The sequence below is a fragment of the Tamandua tetradactyla genome, chromosome 10 (genome assembly GCF_023851605.1).
Source record: "Tamandua tetradactyla isolate mTamTet1 chromosome 10, mTamTet1.pri, whole genome shotgun sequence".
In the NCBI taxonomy this organism is placed as follows: Eukaryota; Metazoa; Chordata; class Mammalia; order Pilosa; family Myrmecophagidae; genus Tamandua; species Tamandua tetradactyla.
Genome location: NC_135336.1, coordinates 100514631 through 100536382, shown reverse-complemented (window position 1 = coordinate 100536382; position 21752 = coordinate 100514631). Strand labels below are relative to the sequence as shown.

General features: G+C 43.6%; 1 pseudogene; it reads left to right on the top strand.

Moving 5' to 3' along the window:
- Positions 1 to 63: 63 nt before the first annotated feature.
- LOC143647746 (omega-amidase NIT2 pseudogene) lies at positions 64 to 21158 on the top strand (annotated as a pseudogene).
- The last annotated feature ends 594 nt before the right edge of the window (positions 21159 to 21752 follow it).

Genomic DNA, 21752 nt, shown 5'->3' with positions numbered 1-21752 from the left:
GTGGACTCCCAGTCATTTGTTGTTTATTAAAACATCGTCTATCCAGAAAAAAGAGTTGGTGTTATGTTCAAAGCAGACTGCTTCTCCTTCCCCAATGTCATCAACTTCTTACTGCGCTTCACACCTTCAGGGAGCAACATGTTCTCCACTTCTGCAGGTAGGACAGTGCAGGTGGTAACAGAAAAAGAGCATTGTCTTGGGAGTGTCTGGTGCCCAGGCCTGGCCTGCGTGGAGCTGCAGGTGAGCCCAACACCTAGGTTTGCAGGGAGAGCTCTGCCACAGACCTCGGGCCGTCGGAGACCAGAGGCTGGCAGCAAGAAGGTCTCAACGGAAGTAGGCATGGGGCATGAATTCCATCTTAGGCTGAGCTGTTCTTGCAGCAATTCTTGTCTGTGATGCCAATATTACCTCCCGAGTGAAGTCATCACTTCAATTCTTTTAGTCATTTCCCCTCTCTCCCTTCTCTTACAACTTTTCTCACACTTTGCTGTTTTGGGCATCATCTTGCATTTCTTTGAACATGACTGCAGCTTGGCCATCCATGGTGTGTCAGGAACATCCGGCCTTTGCTGTGGGTGAGCCTGTTGCTGCAGCCTCAGAGAACCTCTATTTCCAGGCCATCGGTTCTCAGATTGGAGTGTTGACACCATGTCTGCTATGTGTCCCGGTGTACCTGATTAATAGGAGACAAAACAGCTGGCAAGGGAAGCACTGGGGCTTTAGGTGTTGAGCACGCGTTGAATTGCTCATTCGTCTGAGGAAGAGGAAATGTACCCTTCTTCCTAGACTTCTTTGGTGTAATTTCTACAGTAGAAATACTTGGTTCCATTTGACACTCCTCTTGAGGTTCCTCTTTTATTGAGACTAAAGTGATTATCATGTGTTCCTCCTCCAATTCCTCCAAAAAGACACTCTTTTTGCTGCTGTCATCACTTGAGTATGCCACTTCCAGGGTCACACAGGTGAAGGCATGTCGAGGATAGCTGCAATCTATTCCTTTTCACCTTGCTATTTCCTTTTAGAAGGAACAGCTCCAGATCTCAAAAAAAGGGTGTTGGAAATAATTTTGGGCAGGGGTTGGAGATTGCATTGTGCCCTCTGTGTAGACGTACTGAGTCCTGACCCCGGTCCTGTGCACATGAACTCATTTACCAACAGGACCCCATGTGAGAAATGTCTTTGAAGATCCTCTTTAGATGAGGCCAAATGAGACCAGGCTGGCAAAAGTCCACAGGACTCGAGTCGTCAGAAGGCAGGAGGATTTCAGAAGCAGCTGGTCAGTCAGGAGAAGCCACGAAGGAGGAAGAGATGGTTCTGCAATGGGGCAGAGAGGTGTCTACAGGCCAGAGAACCCCAAAACTGAAGTAAGCTGGCACCAGAAGGCCACTGAGTCCAGGGGAAAGCATGGCTGGTGCGACCCTGATCTTGGACTTTTCACCTTCAAACCGTGAGCCATCTGGTCCTACGTGAGCTATCCAATCCTACTCCTTTAGTCAGCCAGCTGCGGTGTTTCTCCTGGAGCCCTGGTAGACCAAGAGAGGAGGCAAGGACAGCTCAACTGAGGAGCAGGGACAGTCCAACTGGGTGGAAGATAACATTGAGGAAATAGAGTAAATGAAGACATGAAAAGAGAAAAAAGAAACAAAACTTTGATGATGAAGCTAGCATTCAAAGTTTGGCTATACGTGTTTAAAAAGAAGAGAGAAAACGGGGAAGGCAATTCAAGAGTAATTCAAGAGCAGAACTAGGTGTTAATTCCGGGTGCAGATTTTTTCCCTTTGATTTCGTTTCCATGTAGCCCCTCGGCCTTCTGCCCACTGTTGTGTCTGAGGAGGGGGCGGCTGCAGCTTCTCTGAGCTTCCTGTGTAATGTCTTTTTTGCTGCTTTAGGATTTTCTCTTCGCCATTGGATCAATCAGTCTAGTTATGATTAATCTTCCCATATTTTTCTTCATGTTTCTTATGCTTAGAATTCTTTGAGTTTCTTGGATTTACACATCTGAGTAGTAAGAGTTCCGGAGAGAAAAGAGAAACCAGAGGGAAGGAAACCATCAGAGGAGGAAATCGGGGAACTCCCCCAGAAGTGAACACGGTGGTTCTGCATGGCTAAGCCTGGGATGGGAGAGTTTCCCCTGGGGGACCTCACGGTGAGAGTGTGGATTGTCAGGGACAAGAAGACCCCACAAGGCCCCAGAGGGGGCTGGGGAAAGCCCGCTCACGTAGAAAGACCCAGGGATGAGAAAGGGGCCCGACTTCCCAGCCTTTGGCTGGCGTGGGGATGGGAAGACAAGGCAGCGAGGCCTCATCATCTGAGGGCAGAGGCAGTGCAGGCTGGGGCCCCAGGTCCGAGGGCACGCCACCCAGACAGCAGGGCAGGACCGACATCTCTGCACCCTTGCTCCAGAAAGCACCAGCGGATGCTTGCTGTCAAAACGAGGGGTAGGGACTAAGGGGCCAAGATGGTGGCTTAGCAATGTGCACATTTTAGTTCGTCCTCCAGAACAACTAGTAAATAACCAGAAACAATACAGAACAGCTCCTGGGGCCACGTCAGTGACCAGGACACACAGCGTACCCCAGTCTGGACCAGCTGGACCGGCTGTGAACCACCCCAGAAACGTGAGTTCCCCAAGCCACGGCAGCCGGTGCCCCTCCCCCACAGATGCTTCCCAGAGGGGAAAGGAAAGGGACTTTACCAGCAGCAGGGGCTGAGCCCAACCAAACGCCAACTGTGGAATTAATTAACAAATTCTGACTACTAAAAAAAGGCCCGCAGCTCAGGTGAACCTGGTCAAAGCAGAGGTCGCTCATTTTTGCCCCAGCACCAAGGGGGCAGGGCTGACAGAAAAATGAAAAAAAAAAAGAAGGAAACAGAGGTTTTTGTGGCTGTGTTTCTACAAAGGCTTGACTATCTTTGGATACAGCAGCAGGGCTCCTCAGGCTGCAACTGCCCCAGGCATAGGCAGAAACAAGCTCTTTGAGGGCGTGTCTGGAGCCTGTGCCTTCCCCAGGGGAGGGGTGAAGCCCAACTCAGGTGGAATCCCTCCCTCAAGGAATTCAGACACCAGGACTTGGTAATTTGAACGCATTAAAACCAGCCTACAACCTCTCCTCCTCTCCACCACGTCCCCAGCCAAAGTTAAAGGTACTGCATCATCTTATGCTGGTGGGACCTGCAGGCAGACAAGCACCACATACTGGGCAGGATAAGGAAAACAGAGTCCAGAGACTTCACAGGAAAGTCTTTCAAACTGCTGGGTCTCACCCTCAGGGAAAACCGACGCAGGTGACTCTTTCCTCCCAATAGGAGGCCAGTTTGGTCTGGGAAAATCCAGCTGGGGTCTATAATACCTAAGTAGACCCTACTCAGGGTATGGGGGGAAAGGCACCATACAAGCAAGGCAAGAAACAAGAAAACAAGAACTGAAAAATTCTCCTCTGTTAAACAAGACCTAAGCTAGAGGTCCTGAAAAAGCTGAACTGAATGTCAAAGAACAGAGAGACAACAAATTTATCCAGTAAGAAAATCCTAGGTAAAAGAAGTGAAAGCAATCTCCAGAATAAACTAATTAAGGTAATTAAATGCCTAGACGCCAGCAAAAAAAACAAATCACACTAGGAAAATTGAAGATATGGCCCAGTCAAAGGAACAAACCAACAATTGAAATGAGATACAGGAGCTGAAACAATTAATTCAGAATATACGAACAGACATGGAAAACCTCATCAAAAACCAAATCGATGAATTGAGGGAGGATACAAAGAAGGCAAGGAATGAAAAAAAGAAGAAATCAAAAGTCTGAAAAAACAAATCACAGAACTTATGGGAATGAAAGGCATGGTAGAAGAGATGAAAAAAACAATGGAAACCTACAATGGTAGATTTTGAGAGACAGAACATAGGATTAGTGAACTGGAGGATGGAACATCTGAAATCTGACAAGCAAAAGAAAATATAGGGAAAAGAATGGAAAATATGAGCAGGGACTCAGGGAATTGAAAGACAATATGAAGTGCATGAATATACATGTTGTGAAGGAGAAGAGAAGGGAAAAGGAGGAGAAAAACTAATGGAGGAAATTATCACTTAAAATTTCCCAACTCTTATGAAAGACCTAAAATTACAGATCCAAGAAGTGCAGCGTACCCCAAAGAGAATAGATCCAAATAGACATACTCCAAGACATTTAATATTCAGAATGTCAGAGGTCAAAGAGAAAGAGAGAATCTTGAAAGCAGCAAGAGAAAAGCAATCCATCACATACAAGGGAAGCCTAATAAGACTATGCACAGATCTCTCAGCAGAAACCATGGAGGTGAGAAGACAGTGGGAAAATATATTTAAATTATTAAAAGAGAAAAACTGCCAACCAAGAATTCTATATCCAGAAAAACTGTCCTTCAAAAATGAGGGAGAAATTAAAACATTTTCAGACAAAAAATCACTGAGAGAATTTGTGACCAAGAGACCAGCTCTGCAAGAAATACTAAAGGGAGCACTAGAGACAGATACGAAGGCAGAAGAGAGAGGTGTGGAGAAGAGTGTAGAAAGGAAGACTATGAGTAAAGGTAAAAAGAAGGAAAATTAGAAGGACATATAAAAGCCAAAAGGCAAAATGGTAGAGGAAGGTACTGCCCAGGCAGTAACAACACTGATGTTGATGGATTAAGCTTCCCAATCGGGGGACATGGACTGGCAGAATGGATTAGGGAATGGGACCCATCTATATGCTGTCTCTACTCAAAGCACATGAACGCAAGGACACAAATGGACACTTGCACACCAATGCTTATAGCAACATTATTTACAATTACCAAGAGATAGAAACAGCCAAAATGTCCATCAAGAGACGGGTGGCTAAACAAACTGTGGTATACACATACGATGGAGTATTATGCAGCTGTTAAGACAGAATAAAGTTATGAAGTATGTAACAACATGGATGGACCTTAAGGACATTATGCTGAGTGAGATTAGCCAGAAACAAAGGAACAAATACTGTATGGTCTCACTGATATGAACTGACATTAGTGAATAAACTTGGAGAATTTCCTCAGTAACAGAGACCATCAGGAAATAGAAATAGGGTAAGATATTGGGTAATTGGAGTTGAAGGGATACAGATTGTGCAACAGGACTGAATGTAAAAACTCAGAAATGGACAGCACAATACTACCTAACTGTAATACAATTATGTTAAAACACTGAATGAAGCTGAATGTGAGAATGATAGAGGGAGGAGGGCTGGGGCATAAATGAAATCAGGAAGAAAGATAGATGATAAAGGCTGAGATGGTTTAACCTACGAATGCCTAGAGTGTATAATGACAGTGACTAAATGTACAAATTTAAAAAATGTTTTTGCATGAGGAAGAACAAAGGAATGTCATTACTGCAGGGTGCTGAAAATAGATGGTAATTTATATTTAAAAATTTCAACTTATGTGTGAGACTAAAGCAAAAAAATGTTTATTTGGTAAAAAATTTATATTTTGACTAGTGCATTTCCTAATATAACTTATGTAGATAGCTTGGTTGAACAACATAAGTACATGGAACCTTTGGTAGGACATAAGATTTTGTTGGTTTGTCCAGAGTGATGCCCCGATGAATCCCAGAGTGATTTGATCAGTGAGTAGAAAATATTTGCAAAGTCCCATTTGCGGAATAGTGAGAATGGGGGAAAATTCAATCTCCCCAAGTTGAATTTTTTTTTATTATTAATTAAAAAAAGATTAACTAACACAACATTTAGAAATCATTCCATTCTACATATGCAATCAGTAATTCTTAATATCATCACGTAGATGTATGATCATCATTTCTTAGTACATTTGCATCGATTTAGAAAAAGAAATAGTAACACAACAGAAAAAGAAATAAAATGATAATATAGAGAAAAAAATAAAAATAAAAAAATATATATAAAACAAACAAACAAAAAACTATAGCTCAGATGCAGCTTCATTCAGTGTTTTAACATAATTACATTACAATTAGGTAGTATTGTGCTGTCCATTTTTGAGTTTTTGTATCTAGTCCTGTTGCACAGTCTGTACCCCTTCAGCTCCAATTACCCACTATCTTACCCTGTTTCTAACTCCTGCTGGACTCTGTTACCAATGACATATTCCAAGTTTATTCTCTAATGTCGGTTCACATCAGTGGGACCATACAGTATTTGTTCTTTAGTTTTTGGCTAGTCACACTCAGCATAATGTTCTCTAGGTCCATCCATGTTATTACATGCTTCATAAGTTTATTCTGTCTTAAAGCTGCATAATATTCCATCATATGTATATACCACAGTTTGTTTAGCCACTCGTCTGTTGATGGACATTTTGGCTGTTTCCATCTCTTTGCAACTGTAAGTAATGCTGCTATAAACATTGGTGTGCAAATGTCCATTTGTGTCTTTGCCCTTAAGTCCTCTGAGTAGATACCTAGCAATGGTATTGCTGGGTCGTATGGCAATTCTATATTCAGTTTTTTGAGGAACCGCCAAACTGCCTTCCACAGTGCTTGCACCATTTGACATTCCCACCAACAGTGGATGAGTGTGCCTCTTTCTCCGCATCCTCTCCAGCACTTGTCATTTTTGTTTTGTTGATAATGGCCATTCTGGTGGGTGTGAGATGGTATCTCATTGTGGTTTTGATTTGCATTTCTCTAATGGCCAGGGACATTGAGCATCTCTTCATGTGCCTTTTGGCCATTTGTATTTCCTCTTCTGGTAGGTGTCTGTTCAAGTCTTTTTCCCATTTTGTAATTGGGTTGGCTGTCTTTTTGTTGTTGAGTTGAACAATCTCTTTATAAATTCTGGATACTAGATCCTTATCTGATATGTCATTTCCAAATATTATCTCCCATTGTGTAGGCTGTCTTTCTACTTTCTTGATGAAGTTCTTTGATGCACAAAAGTGTTTAATTTTGAGGAGCTCCCATTTATTTATTTATTTCTTCAGTGCTCTTGCTTTAGGTGTAAGGTCCATAAAACCGCCTCCAATTGTAAGTTTCATAAGATATCTCCCTACATTTTCCTCTAACTGTTTTATGGTCTTAGACCTAATGTTTAGATCTTTGATCCATTTTGAGTTAACTTTTGTATAGGGTGTGAGATACGGGTCCTCTTTCATTCTTTTGCATATGGGTATCCAGTTCTCTAGGTACCATTTATTGAAGAGACTGTTTTGTCCCAGGTGAATTGGCTTGACTGCCTTATCAAAGATCAAATGTCCATAGATGAGAGGGTCTGTATCTGAACACTCTATTCGATTCCATTGGTCAATATATCTATCTTTATGCCAATACCATGCTGTTTTGACCACTGTGGCTTCATAATATGCCTTAAAGTCCGGCAGCTTGAGACCTCCAGCTTCGTTTTTTTTCCTCAAGATACTTTTAGCAATTTGGGGCACCCTGCCCTTCCAGATAAATTTGCTTATTGGTTTTTCTGTTTCTGAAAAATAAGTTGTTGGGATTTTGATTGGTATTGCATTGAATCTGTAAATCAATTTAGTTAGGATTGACATCTTAACTATATTTAGTCTTCCAATCCATGAACATGGTATGCCCTTCCATCTATTTAGATCTTCTGTGATTTCTTTTAACAATTTTTTGTAGTTTTCTTTGTATAGGTCTTTTGTCTCTTTAGTTAAATTTATTCCTAGGTATTTTATTCTTTTAGTTGCAATTGTAAATGGGATTCGTTTCTTGATTTCCCCCTCAGCTTGTTCATTGCTAGTGTATAGAAATGCTATGGATTTTTTAATGTTGATCTTGTAATCTGCTACTTTGCTGTACACATTTCTAGCTCTAGTAGTTTTGTTGTGGATTTTTCCAGGTTTTCGACGTATAGCATCATATCGTCTGCAAACAGTGATAGTTTTACTTCTTCCTTTCCAATTTTGATGCCTTGTATTTCTTTTTCTTGTCTAATTGCTCTGGCTAGAACCTCCAACATGATGTTGAATAATAGTGGTGATAATGGACATCCTTGTCTTGTTCCTGATCTTAGAGGGAAAGTTTTCAATTTTTCCCCATTGAGGATGATATTAGCTGTGGGTTTTTCATATATTCCCTGTATCATTTTAAGGAAGTTCCCTTGTATTCCTATCCTTTGAAGTGTTTTCAACAGGAAAGGATGTTGAATCTTGTCAAATGCCTTCTCTGCATCAATTGAGATGATCATGTGATTTTTCTGCTTTGATTTGTTGATATGGTGTATTACAATAATTGATTTTCTTATGTTGAACCATCCTTGCATACCTTGGATGAATCCTACTTGGTCATGATGTATAATTCTTTTAATGTGTTGTTGGATTCGATTTGCTAGAATTTTATTGAGGATTTTTGCATCTATATTCATTAGAGAGATTGGTCTGTAGTTTTCTTTTTTTGTAATATCTTTGCCTGGTTTTGGTATGAGGGTGATGTTGGCTTCATAGAATGAATTAGGTAGTTTTCCCTCCACTTCGATTTTTTTGAAGAGTTTGAGCAGAGTTGGTACTAATTCTTTCTGGAATGTTTGGTAGAATTCACATGTGAAGCCGTCTGGTCCTGGACTTTTCTTTTTGGGAAGCTTTTGAATGACTGATTTGATTTCTTTACTTGTGATTGGTTTGTTGAGGTCGTCTATTTCTTCATGAGTCAGAGTTGGTTGTTCATGCCTTTCTAGGAACTTGTCCATTTCATCTACATTTTGTATTTATTAGTGTAAAGTTATTCATAGTATCCTGTTATTACCTCCTTTATTTCTGTGAGGTCAGTGGTTATGTCTCCTCTTCCATTTCTGATCTTATTTATTTGCGTCCTCTCTCTTCTTCTTTTTGTCAATCTTGCTAAGGGCCCATCAATCTTATTGATTTTCTCATAGAACCAACTTCTGGTCTTATTGATTTTCTCTATAGTTTTCATGTTCTCAATTTCATTTATTTCTGCTCTAATCTTTGTTATTTCTTTCCTTTTGCTTGCTTTGGGGTTAGTTTGTTGTTCTTTCTCCAGTTCTTCCAAGTGGACAGTTAATTCCTAAATTTTTGCCTTTTCTTCTTTTCTGATATAGGCATTTAGGGCAATAAATTTCCCTCTTAGCACTGCCTTTGCTGCATCCCATAGGTTTTGATATGTTGTGTTTTCATTTTCATTCGCCTCGAGATATTTACTAATTTATCTTGTAATTTCTTCCTTGACCCACTCGTTGTTTAAGAGTGTGTTGTTGAGCCTCCACGTATTTGTGAATTTTCTGGCACTCTGCCTATTATTGATTTCCAACTTCATTCCTTTATGATCCGAGAAAGTGTTGTGTATGATTTAAATCTTTTTAAATTTGTTGAGATTTGCTTTGTGACCCAGCATATGGTCTATCTTTGAGAATGATCCATGAGCACTTGAGAAAAAGGTGTATCTTGCTGTTGTGGGGTGTAATGTCCTATAAATGTCTGTTAAGACTAGCTCATTTATTGTAATATTCAAATTCTCTGTTTCTTTATTGATCCTCTGTCTAGATGTTCTGTCCATTGATGAGAGTGGCGAATTGAAGTCTCCAACTATTATGGTAGATGTGTCTATTTCCCTTTTCAGTGATTACAGTGTATTCCTCACGTATTTTGGAGCATTCTGATTCAGTGCATAAATATTTATGATTGTTATGTCTTCTTGTTTAATTGTTCCTTTTATTAGTAGATAGTATCCTTCTTTGTCTCTTTTAACTGTTTTACATTTGAAGTCTAATTTGTTGGATATTAGTATAGCTACTCCTACTCTTTTCTGGTTGTTATTTGCATGAAATATCTTTTCCCAACCTTTCACTTTCAACCTATGTTTATCTTTGGGTCTAAGATGTGTTTCCTGTAGACAGCATATAGAAGGATCCTGTTTTTTAATCCATTCTGCCAGTCTATGTCTTTTGATTGGGGAATTCAGTTCACTAACATTTAGTGTTATTACTGTTTGGGTAATACTTTCCTCTACCATTTTTCCTTTTGTATTATATATATCATATCTGATTTTCCTTCTTTCTACACTCTTCTCCATCCCTCTCTCTTCTGTCTTTTCGTATCTGTCTCTTGTGCTCCCTTTAGTATTTCTTGCAGAGCTGGTCTCTTGGTCACAAATTCTCTCAGTGACTTTTTGTCTGAAAATATTTTAATTTCTCCCTCATTTTTGAAGGATAATTTTGCTGGATATAGAATTCTTGGTTGGCAGTTTTTCTCTTTTAGCAATTTAAATATATCATCCCACTGTCTTCTAGCTTCCATGGTTTCTGCTGAGAAATCTACACATGTCTTAATGGGTTTCCCTTGTATGTGATGGATTGTTTTTCTCTTGCTGCTTTCAAGATCCTCTCTTTCTCTTTGACCTCTGACATTCTAACTAGTAAGTGTCTTGGAGAACGCCTCTTTGGGTCTATTCTCTTTGGGGTGTGCTGCACTTCTTGGATCTGTAATTTTAGGTCTTTCATATGAGTTGGGAAATTTTCAGTGATAATTTCTTCCATTAGTTTTTCTCCTCCTTTTCCCTTCTCTTCTCCTTCTGGGACACCCACAACACGTATATTTGTGCGGTTCATATTATCATTCAATTCCCTAAGCCCCTGCTCAAATTTTTCCATTCTTTTCCCTATAGTTTCTGTTTCTTTTTGGATTTCAGATGTTCCATCCTCCAGTTCACTAATTCTATCCTCTGTCTTTTAAATCTACCATTGTAGGTTTCCATTGTTTTTTTTCATCTCTTCTACTGTATCTTTCATTCCCATAAGTTCTGTGATTTGTTTTTTCAGACTTTCCATTTCTTCTTTTTGTTGATCCCATACCTTCTTCATGTCCTCCTTCAATTTATTGATTTGGTTTTTGAAGAGGTTTTCCATTTCTGTTCGTATATTCAGAATTAATTGTCTCAGCTCCTGTATCTCATTTGAGCTATTGGTTTGTTCCTTTGACTGGGCCATATCTTCAATTTTCCTGGTGTGATTCGTTATTTTTTGCTGGCGTCTGGACATTTAATCAGATTTCCCTGAGTGTGGGACCCAGCAGATTGAAACACTTTCCTGTGAAGTCTCTGGGCTCTGTTTTTCTTATCCTGCCCAGTATGTGGTGCTTGTCTATCTGAGGGTTCCACCAGCAAAAGATGTTGTGGGTCCTTTAACTTTGGAAGACTCTTGCTGCTGGGTGTGTGGTGGAGACAGAGGAAAGGTTGTAGGTTGGTTTTAATGGCTTCGAATTGTGCACTCCTAGGATCTGAGTTCCTTGACAGAGGGAATCCACCTGAGTTGTGTTTCACCCCTCCCGCGGGGAAGATTCAGGTGGTAGAGAGCCCTGAAAGCAGCCTGTTTCTGCTTTCGGGGCAGTTGTAACCTATGTAATCCCAGCACTGAGCCCAGAGGCAACGAAGCCTCCGTAGAAACAGCCACAGAAGGCTCTGTTTCACCCCCTTTCCTTTTTCAGTTAGCCCAATCGGCGATTTCCACCTTGATCAGTTTCGCCTGAGCTGAGGGCCTATTTTTGTAGTCAGAAGTTGTTCATTAATGCCACTATTGGTGTTAGGTTGGGCTCAGTCTCTACTACTGTTGGAGACTCTTTCCTTTCCCTCTGGGAAGTCTCCTGTCGGGGAGGGGCGCCAGCCGCCGCGGCCTGGGGAACCACTGTTCGGATGCTCCCAGCCGGTCCGGGAAACCACGTGTGTGGAAGTGGCTGCGGTTGCCAGCCACCGCAGCTTGGGGTACCACTGTTCCGAGGCTCCCAGCCGGCCCGGGAAGCCGCGCATGGGGGAGGGGCGCCGGCTGCCACGGCTTGGGGAACCGCTGATCCAAATCTCCCAGCCGGCCCGTGAAGCCACGTGTGTGGAAGGGGCTCCGGTCGCCGGCCACGGCAGGTTGGGGGGTCGCCGCTCCGAGGCTCCCAGCTGGCCAGGGAAGCCGCGCGTGGGGAGGGGCGCCAGCCACCGCAGCTTGGGGAACCCGATCCAGAGCTCCCAGTTGGCCCGGGAAGGAGGGAGGGAGCTCCGGCCACCAGCCGCCGTGGCCCGGGGAAGCGCACGCCTCTCGGGGACCTCACCACAGCAGAGACTCTTAGCCGGTCCAGCAGGTCCAGAATGGGATACGCTGTGTGTCTGGTCTCTGTCGTGGCTCCGGGAGCTGTTCTGTACTGTTTCTAGTTCTTTAGTAGTTGTTCTAGAGGAGGAACTAAGACCCGCATGCCTTACTAAGCCGCCATCTTCTCCAGGACATCCCAAGTTGAATTCTTGATATTCTCACAAGCAGTGTGGACAACCAACGCTATAGGCTGAGCCCCCAGTCTTGGGATTTGTTCATTTGAACCTTAACCCCACAAAGGATAGGTCAAGCCTACTGAAAATTAGGTCTAAGAATCACCCCCAGGAGAACCTCTTTTGTTGTTCAGATGTGGCCTCTCTCTCCAGCCAACACAACAAGCAAACTCACCACCTTCCCCCTGTCTACGTGGGACATGACTCCCAGGGGTGTGGACCTTCCTGGCGACATGGGACAGAAATCTGAGAATGAGCTGGGACTCAGCATCAAGGGATTGAGAAAAACCCTAGAATGAACTGAGACCCAGCATCGAGGGATTGAGAAAATCCTTTCAACCAAAAAGGGGAAGAGAGAAATGAGACGAAATAAAGTGTCAATGGCTGAGAGATTCCAAACAGAGTCGAGAGATTATCCTGGAGGTTATTCTTATGCATTAAGTAGAGATCACCTTATTATCCAAGAGGAAATGGAGAGGTTGGAGGGAACTGCCTGAAAATGTACAGCTGTGTTCCAGTAGAAATGTTTCTTGATGATGATTGAATAATGATATAGCTTTCACAATGTGACTGTGTGAATGTGAAAACCTTGTGTCTGATGCTCCTTTATCTACCTTGTCAACAGATGAGTAGAACATATGGAATAAAAATAAATAATAGGGTGAACAAATGTTAAAATAGATTTAGTTTGAAATGCTAGTGATCAATGAAAGGGAGCAGTAAGAGGTATGGTGTGTATGGGTTTTTTTTTCCTGTTTTCGTTTTATTTTTCTGTTGTCTTTTTACTTCTTTTTCTGAATTGATGCAAATGTTCTAAGAAATGATCATGATGATGAATATGCAACTATGTGATGATATTATGAATTACTGATTATATATGTAGAATGGAATGGGAATGATCACATATTAAGAATTATTTTTGTGTTTCTTTCCTGTAAGTTTAAAAAAATAATTTAAAAAATTTTTTTAAAAAGCTCACACACTGTAAAAAAAAAACAACAAGGGGTAGAACAAGAAAGAGGAAGCAGGGGCTCCGGCACCAGCTAGACCCGAGGCCCCACCCTGAATAATGGGGAGGGGGTCCCAAGGCAAGGCGCACGGCAGTAGAAGGACAGACAGATGCACCAGGAGTGATGTGGGAAAGGGAGCAGGGAGGGAGCGGAGCAGAGGTCTTTGAACCTACCGAGACTCACACGCCTGGCGCAGTGTTGGAGGGTAAACTGGTACCTAGAAAACAACACAAATGCACAGGGACGTAACTGGAGGTGTATGTGAAAAAGGAATGTAGCATGAGAGAGATGGACCCTCATCTTCCAAAGAAAGATGTTAATAAGAATATCTAAACCCGAAAAAAGGGAGGGAGGGAGGGGAGAAGGGAGGGAGGGAGGGTGAGCAGCACAGGCAAGTCTGGGGACCTTCAGCCACAGTTACCAAAAAGCCAGCTGCGGGACTGAGCGTGGTTGGCTCCTGGGAGGGAGAGTGCAGCAGTGGGCATGACCCGTTCATTTTACTTTATGTCATGTGGAACTATTTGATGATTTAACCTGTATTTGCATGTAACTTTGATAAAAATAATAGGTTTACATTCAACTGGTAAAAACCTTGTTATGGAGAAGGGGAGAAATAACCTGGGGAAATTTCTTAAAGATTCATTAGTCAGTATTAGTTTTTTTTTAACTACTTATTTTGAAATACTTTCAAACTTACAAGACAGTTACAAAAATAATTCACACCCCATACAGAAACTCCAACTCACCCCTATTCCCCCAGACACCCAGAACCACCATTTTAACATTTTGCCACATTTGCCATCTCATCCCACCCACTGGCCTCTCTACCCTCCCCACCTTCCATACTAAGCACCCCCTCCCCACGCAGAACCCCCCCATTATGCATTCATCCCCCGGTCCCCTGCCCCCTGCTCCCTGCCCCTCCACTCTAATTTCTGGGTTCATGAGCTTACATATTCTCTGCTATTTTCTTTGTAGTTACCAGGGGGCCTAAACGTAACAGTCTACTTCTGTAACAGTCTCATTTGCTTGATACCAACTCAACTTCAGCCATGGATGCAAACCATGTTCCTAAGCCCCCCTGCATCCCACCCTCACATAGCTGCCACGAATTACAGGTTCATACAGTGTGAGCCCCAAACCACTGATTTCTCATATTTCATGCATTTGTCATTTAGAACCTGTAGGAAGTAAAAAGTGGAGTTGCAAACCAAAAATACAACAGCCTCTCGTTTATACTGACCCACATCATTACCCTCGCCAGAGACACTGATTTCTTCATGCAGCTCCGTCCGTTGTCTGTTGTCCTGCCTGTAGGGCTGCTGGACCCCCTCGGCTCCTGTTTATCTGGAAATGTCTTCATCTCTCCTGTGTTTCCAAAAGATTGCTTGGCCAAATATAGATTCTTGTTTGGCAGGTTTTTGACATTTAAGTATGTCATCCATGGTTTCTTTTTATCTTTTCTTCGCATGGGCAGGCACTGGGAATCGAACCCAGGTCTCTGGCATGGCAGGCGAGAACTCTTCCGCTGAGCCACCGTGGCCCGCCCTTCCGTGGTTTCTAAGGAGAAATCGGCACTTAATCCTTTTGAGACTCCCTTGTATATGACATGTTAATTCTATCTTGCAGCTTTCAAAATTCTCTATTATTGTTGGCATTCGACAGGAACTCTGTATTTTCTGAATGATTTTTCTGTAAACCTATAGCTTCTTTCATTAAAGAGGAAGTGTTATCACTTGTATTTAGACTCTGAGGTACGTGTTCCTTAAGCTTGTGCCAGCTACTGTTATAAGAGAGCTTTTCTTGGATGCCAGTAGCTAACAAAATAGGAGGAGGAGAAGGAGAAGAGGGAAGGAGGAGAAGGAGGAGGAGAAGGAGGAGGAGGAGAAGGAGGAAGTGGTGGAGGGGGAGGAGGGGGGAGAAGATCTCTTTGCCAGGTGCTCTCCCTCAGGGCTTCCCCAAACAATGAGCTTAAAGAATTGCCGAGACCAATGTGCAGGGCCTCCCTGACCCTTTCTGCACACACGTCTTTTCTTGGGCCTGCATGTGGGGCCCTAGGAATTCCTGCTTTACGTGGATACCAGTGCCTCCTCTTCCTTAGGAAAGAGTTTTCTCGTGGTCCCAGGCCCTGCACTGTATGTCCTGCAGCCAGCAGTCCCCTGCCCCAGGCACCACGACTTCGCTCTCTCTCAAAGTGTTCTGTAGAAGGGCCCGGGGAACTGCCTTCTCCATGCAGGACAAGTTCTGAATGGCGAGTACCTCGGGCCACCAGCCATACTGGGCCAGTTAAACCTGATACCTGTGTGTTCACAGGTTGCTTTGCTGTCTTCAGAACCAGGACCAGGGATCCAGTACACTGGGAGGTCCAGCCAGCTCTACATGGAGACAAGGGGGGCGGGAGGCCAGCCAGAGCACCAGGAGGTCTTGATCTTTTAAGTGGACTTTTTCTTGATTTGGTGCTCGTTGTCACTGGGCGACGTATCTGCAGCTTTAAGGAAGACCTTTCTGCCAGTTCTTGAAGGTGTTCAAAGCTTCTGTGGGGGACGGACCTCCGTCTTGAGCCCAATATTAAGCTTTGTGAGCAAATGACTAGGTGCACAATGCCTGGAAATGGAATTCTCTCTGTGTTTTATAATCTATTATAAACTATTATGGGATGTTTTGTAGGAATTGCCTCAAGAATCCAAGTTCAGTGACTGCATCTCCCACAGTAACAGCTAACTTACCCAAGAGTGACCCCCAAGCTCTTCATAGATGATGGAGCTGCATTCCCAAATGTATTCCTCATCATCCTGCTGAAAGGTGTGTCTTCTGGACAATCCTAGGGCAGGTGAGCAGGTCTTACCTGATAAATCCACTCTAATATTTTAGTCTCTCTGAGCCTTTGTATCCCCTCATCTACAACATACTAAGAAAGTTCTGGCACTTTGACCTCAGGTAACGTCAGCCACCTTTTGGTCCATGCTGAACAAACCTTAAGGTCCTTTCTAACCCCTTGAGCTACAAACTTGAATCCAGAATTTCTACTTAGTGGGCCTATAATGGCTGGGCTCGTGTGTCCATGGCCAGGTGATGGTGTCCAGTTGTCTGGTCAAGCACCACTGGCCTGGCTGCTCCTGTAAGGACATTTCATGAACTTCAATCATCAGACAGTTGATTACATCTACTATCAGCTAAGGGGGGTGTTTTCCACATTGAGAGATATTTAATCCAATCAGGTGACGGCTGTAAGGAAGAGGTGATGAATTCAGTGTCAGAAGAGAACTTTCATCTCTACTTCAGCCAGCCTGCCTTCCCTGGGAAATCCATCGAAAACCTTCATCGGAGGTACCATCTTGAAGCCTGGAATTTGGACTCCTGCATCCTCACAGTTGTGAGATACTTTTATAAAATCTTCTATTTGCAGATATCTCCTGTTGGTTGTGTTTTTCCAGAGAATCTTGACCAATACAGTCTGGCATTATGAGTGGTTCTTGAGAAATGGAATTTTAAAAATGGGTTTTTGCAATTGTTTTTCTACTCTGGTTAGATTCAAAGGAACTAATGACTCTATTTCCAATAATCAATATGGCACTGACAGTCCATAGCGTGAGTTGGCAAGAGAGATAAGCAAGCAAAATACCACCATGTGATTCTGCTGATTGTACGCTTACACGAGGCAAGGCTCTGGGCAATGGTGTTTTTGACACTTTAATAGAGTTTTGTGGAGTTGAGAGGATTAATGACATGGCTGCTTGTTCTTAGATATGCTGGACACAGTGATGAAGAAAGGGTTGAGCTGGAGGGTTCAAATTTGCAGCTTAAGCGCCATATGAAAGACGTAAAAGTTTCCATGTGTTCCCTGAAAGAAAATGTTATTTCCTGGGATCACAGACTTGAGATCTCTGAAAATCAGACTCAGATTCTCATTGTGTGAGTAGCAGTTTAACTGTATAAACTGGAATCTCAACCTTGCAGGGTGTCTGCTGCTAAAGTAAAGGCATGGGATCCTGAAATTTGGGATGGGGACATATGGGTTGATAATGATGGCAGAGGGGACATTGAAACCTTGGATTCTGCTGAGTCTTTGCTAGATAGACTCGTGATGGTCTGTCTTAAAGAAACTGCTCCCCACCCCCACCACCCCTGCCTCCTCCAGCCTGCCCTGAGGAGACAGCTATCTGAGCTCCATCCTGCCCTGAGGAGACAGCTTTCACACCTCCAGTCCACCCTGAGGAGTCTGCCATCCAGCTTCTACTTGAAGAGAATGACCCTTCAGTGCCTGCTAAACCTATAACCACCTCACCTGGGGAAACAGCCCTCACTCTTCTGTCTGGAGAGATTAATCTTGTTTCACCACGTTAAACTGCAATGGAATGCCCTGTGGTAATTGGCTTGAAAGACACTTTCTTTTCATGACTCACTCCCACCACCCGTCTTTTCTTCAAGACCTATAACTAGACTGAAGTCCCAACAGGCGCCAAAAAGGTGAGGCACAAAGTGTAACCCATGAGGAGATATGCTATCCTCCAAAACAACTGCATGAGTTTTCCAATCTATATAGACAGAAATTAGGGGAATTTGTGTGGGAATGGATATTCAGGGTGTGGGATAATGGTGGAAGGAATACAAAGTTGGATCAAGCTGAACTTATTGATATCAGCCACGTTTCAGTTTGCTAATGCTGCCAGAATGCAATATACCAGCAGTGGATTGGCTTTTACAAAGGGGATTTATTAGGTTAGAAATTTACAGTTCTAAGGCCACAAAATATCCAAATTAAGGCATCAGCAAGAGGGAACCTTCGTTCAAGAAAAGCCAATCATGTCCAGGGTTTCTCTGTCAGCTGGGAAGGCACATGGCTGGCGTTTTCTAGTCCTTTGCTCCTGGACTGCATTGCTTTCAGCTTCTGATTCCAGTGTCTTTCTACATTGGCTCTCCAAGCATCTCCAAATGCCTGTGTCTAGGCGTCTGCTCTCTCTGTCGGCTCTGTTCTCTTTCTCTCTCCAAGAGCTCTTTGAAGGACTCCAGTAAACAAATCAAGACCCACCTTGAATGGGCAGGGTCACATCTCCATGGAAACAACCTAATCAAGATATCTCCCCCTACAAGATTAGATTAAAAGAGCATGGCTTTTCTGGGGTACATAACAGTTTCAAACAGGCACAGGACCTCAAAGCAGAGATTCTGCATTCAATGTCGTAGCTTGAGGGGTTAGAAAGGGCATTGATAGTTTGTTTGGATGGTTGGCTGAAACATGGATCAAAAGGTGGCTGACATGAGGTCAAAATTTCTGAACTTCCCTGTTATAATGTAGATGAGGGGATCCAAAGGCTTAGAGAGATGGAATGTTAGAGTGGATTCATCATGGAAGACCTGCTCACACACCCCAGGAATGTCCAGAGGACACACCTTTTACCAGGACTTTGAGAAATACATTTGTGAGACTAGCTCCATCACCCCTGAAGAGCCCTGTGGTTGCACTTCTCTGTAGGTCAGATATTACTGTGGGAACTGCTGTCACTGAGCTGGAATCCTTAAACACAATGGGGAGAATGGATCCCCAGTTGGCAGAAGCTGTGTGTCAACAGTTAATCACCAAAGACAAGGTGGGCATGGCTACCATAATAGACAGCAGACTCAGAGCAGCAGTCAAAATAATCTAACTTGCAGAGACTTGTAGCATTGGCTAGTAGATCATGGGGTACAGTTTTGGTTTGCTAATGCTGCCAGAGTGCAATATACCAGAAATGGATTGGATTTTTAAAAGGGGATTTATTAAGTTACAAATTACAGTTGTAAGGCCATGAAAATGTCCAAATTAAGGCATCAACAAGAGAATACTTTCACTCAAGAAAGGCTGATCCCATCCAGGCTTTCTCTGTCATGCGGGAAGACACATGGCCATGTCTGCTGGCTTTTGCTCCTGGGTTTCATTGCTTTCAGCTCCTGGTTCCAGTGGCCTCCTTTCTGAGCTTCCATCTCCAAGCATCTCCAAACATCTGTATCTAGGCATCTACTCTCTGTGTCGGCTCTCCAAGCTTCATGGGACCGTACTTAACTTTTCTGGGGCAATTCTCAATTTCATCCCTTAGCTTCCCTTGGCTGTCTCCAGGTTCTGGCTATTTCTGTGAGCCCTTGCTCAGCACCTGGGGTATTTCTGGCTCCTCTCAGCCACAAGTGAGCTCACTTAAAGGACTCCAGTAAATGGATTAAGACCCACCTTGTATGGGCAGAGTCACCTCTCCTTGGAAGCAATCCAATTAAAAGATTCCACCCTAAGCAGTAGGTCTGCCCTGAAAGATAGATTAGTATTAAAAGAACATGGGTGTGGTAGTTAGATTCACTTGTCAGCTTGGTCAGGTGAAGGCACCTAGTTCTGTTGCTGTGGCCATGAGCCAATGGTACGTGAACCTCATCTGTTGCTGATTACATCTGCAGTCGGCTAGGAGCCGTGCCTGCTGCAATGAATGATGTTTGATTTAATTGGCTGGTGCTTAAATGAGAGAGCTCAACATAGCACAGCTCAAGCAGCTCAGCAGATCTCATCTCAGCACTTGCAGCTCAGCCCAGGTCTTTGGAGGTGCAGAAAGGAATCACCCTGGGGAAAGTTGTTGGAACCCAGAGGCCTGGAGAGAAGGCCAGCAGAGATCACCCTGAGCCTTCCACGTAAGAAAGAACCTCAGATGAAAGTTAGCTGCCTTTTCTCTGAAGAACTAATTGAATAAATCCCCTTTTATTAACAACCAGTTCGTCTCTGGTGTGCTGCATTCTGGCAGCCAGCAAACCAGAGCATGGACCATCCTGGAAACCTCTCAGCATGCCCCCCGCTCAATCAAGGTGCTTCCTGGGAGAGCCATAGCTGCTTTTCGTTTGGCCCTCATTCAGCTTCAAGCTTCTTCCATTAAATCAGATAACCTCACTGGAGCTTGTGGCCTTGTCTGCAAAGCCACAACACAAGGAGGCAAAATAGTTTTTTTGCCAGAATGCTTTAATTCTCCATATGGCAGGAAATATTTTCCTGAGTATTCAGGGAAAATTCCTGATGAATCCACATGGAAGCTTTCTGAGGTAGCAGAGGAGTGCAGTGTAAATCTCATTGGAGGTTCCATTCCTAAAGAGGAGACTGGAAAATTATATCCACCTGTGCTGTCCCTGGGCCTGATGGGACATTACTGGTAAAATGCAGAAAGACCCATCGATTTGACATTGATGTTCCTGGAAAAATTAAATTTCAAGAATCTCAGACATTGAGTCCTGGAGGTAGTTTCTCAACATTTGATACTCCTTACTGCAGAGCAGGCCTGGGCATTTGCTACTACATCTGCTTTGCAGAGCTTGCACAAATCCAGGCCCAGAGAGGCTGCCAGCTATTGGTGTATCCTGGAGTTTTCTTTTTTGTTTATGTATACTGTATGGTGGGGTCACATTTCATTCTTTTTCCATGTGAGTATCCCATTAATGCAGCACTGTTTGCTGAGTTTTGTTTTGTTTTTGTTTGTTTGTTTGCTTGCTTTGTTTCTAGGAAGTGCATGGGCTGGGAATCGAACCCAGGTCCCCTGCATGGCAGGCAAGAATTCTACCAGTGAACTACCCTTGCACCCTGTATCCTGGAGCTTCTCATCTGAACTGGCGCAGTTCACTAGGAGTTGCTTCAACAACGACGGGCTGTGATAATCAGGTCTGTGCGGCCACAGCATCTCCTGCCCAGGATGAGCCTCCTCTTGCGGCCTGGGGACACAGCCCCCTCGTGACACCCTGGGGTGAGGTCCTAGCCAGAGCTAGCACTGAGGAAACGATTGTGCATTCAGACACAGACCTGAAGGAGTGGCTGAAACCTACCAGCAAATTCCCATTTTTAGCCAGAAACGATCAGACCTCTGTGCATTAGAGATGGAAAATCCCTAAGGTGTATATTCTTGATCTGTCATGGACAGGAAAATAGGATTCTGCAACATGATCAGCTTGCTACTGATGTATTTAATGGAGGTGGGGTTTTTCTTTCTGTTTTAAATTTCAGCCATTTCTGTTTCTGGGAGCTCTCAATTAAGGTGGTGGAACATTAGCACGTTGAACCCTCCACGCCATATTAAATAGTTACAAGTGTGCGGGGCTGTCACAAAGTAGCAAAGACACAGGCACTGAAGAACAGAAGGAAAGGGTGCTGGCGCTAAACTTTCCTGCAGGCTTCAGCGGTCTCAGCCTTGTTGCTAACAGGGTCCGATCTTGGTATTTTGGTAGTTGATTCACAAACATATTTGTGTCATGCGCATCTTACCTCACCTGCAGATTTGGTACCCATTTCCTAGAAAATATGGTGTGGTGCTGCTCTTCTCCTAGCAGTGCCTTAAAAGTCACATTTCTTTTGTCCATGCGTAACTGTGGGGGAACAAGACGGCAGATCCTTGGTGGTTGCAGCGGCGGCGGCGGCGGCCCACCCCTCCTGGCAGCTCTGGGCTCTACATCTGAGGATCTGATGACTCAACCCAGGCTCGCCTGGCT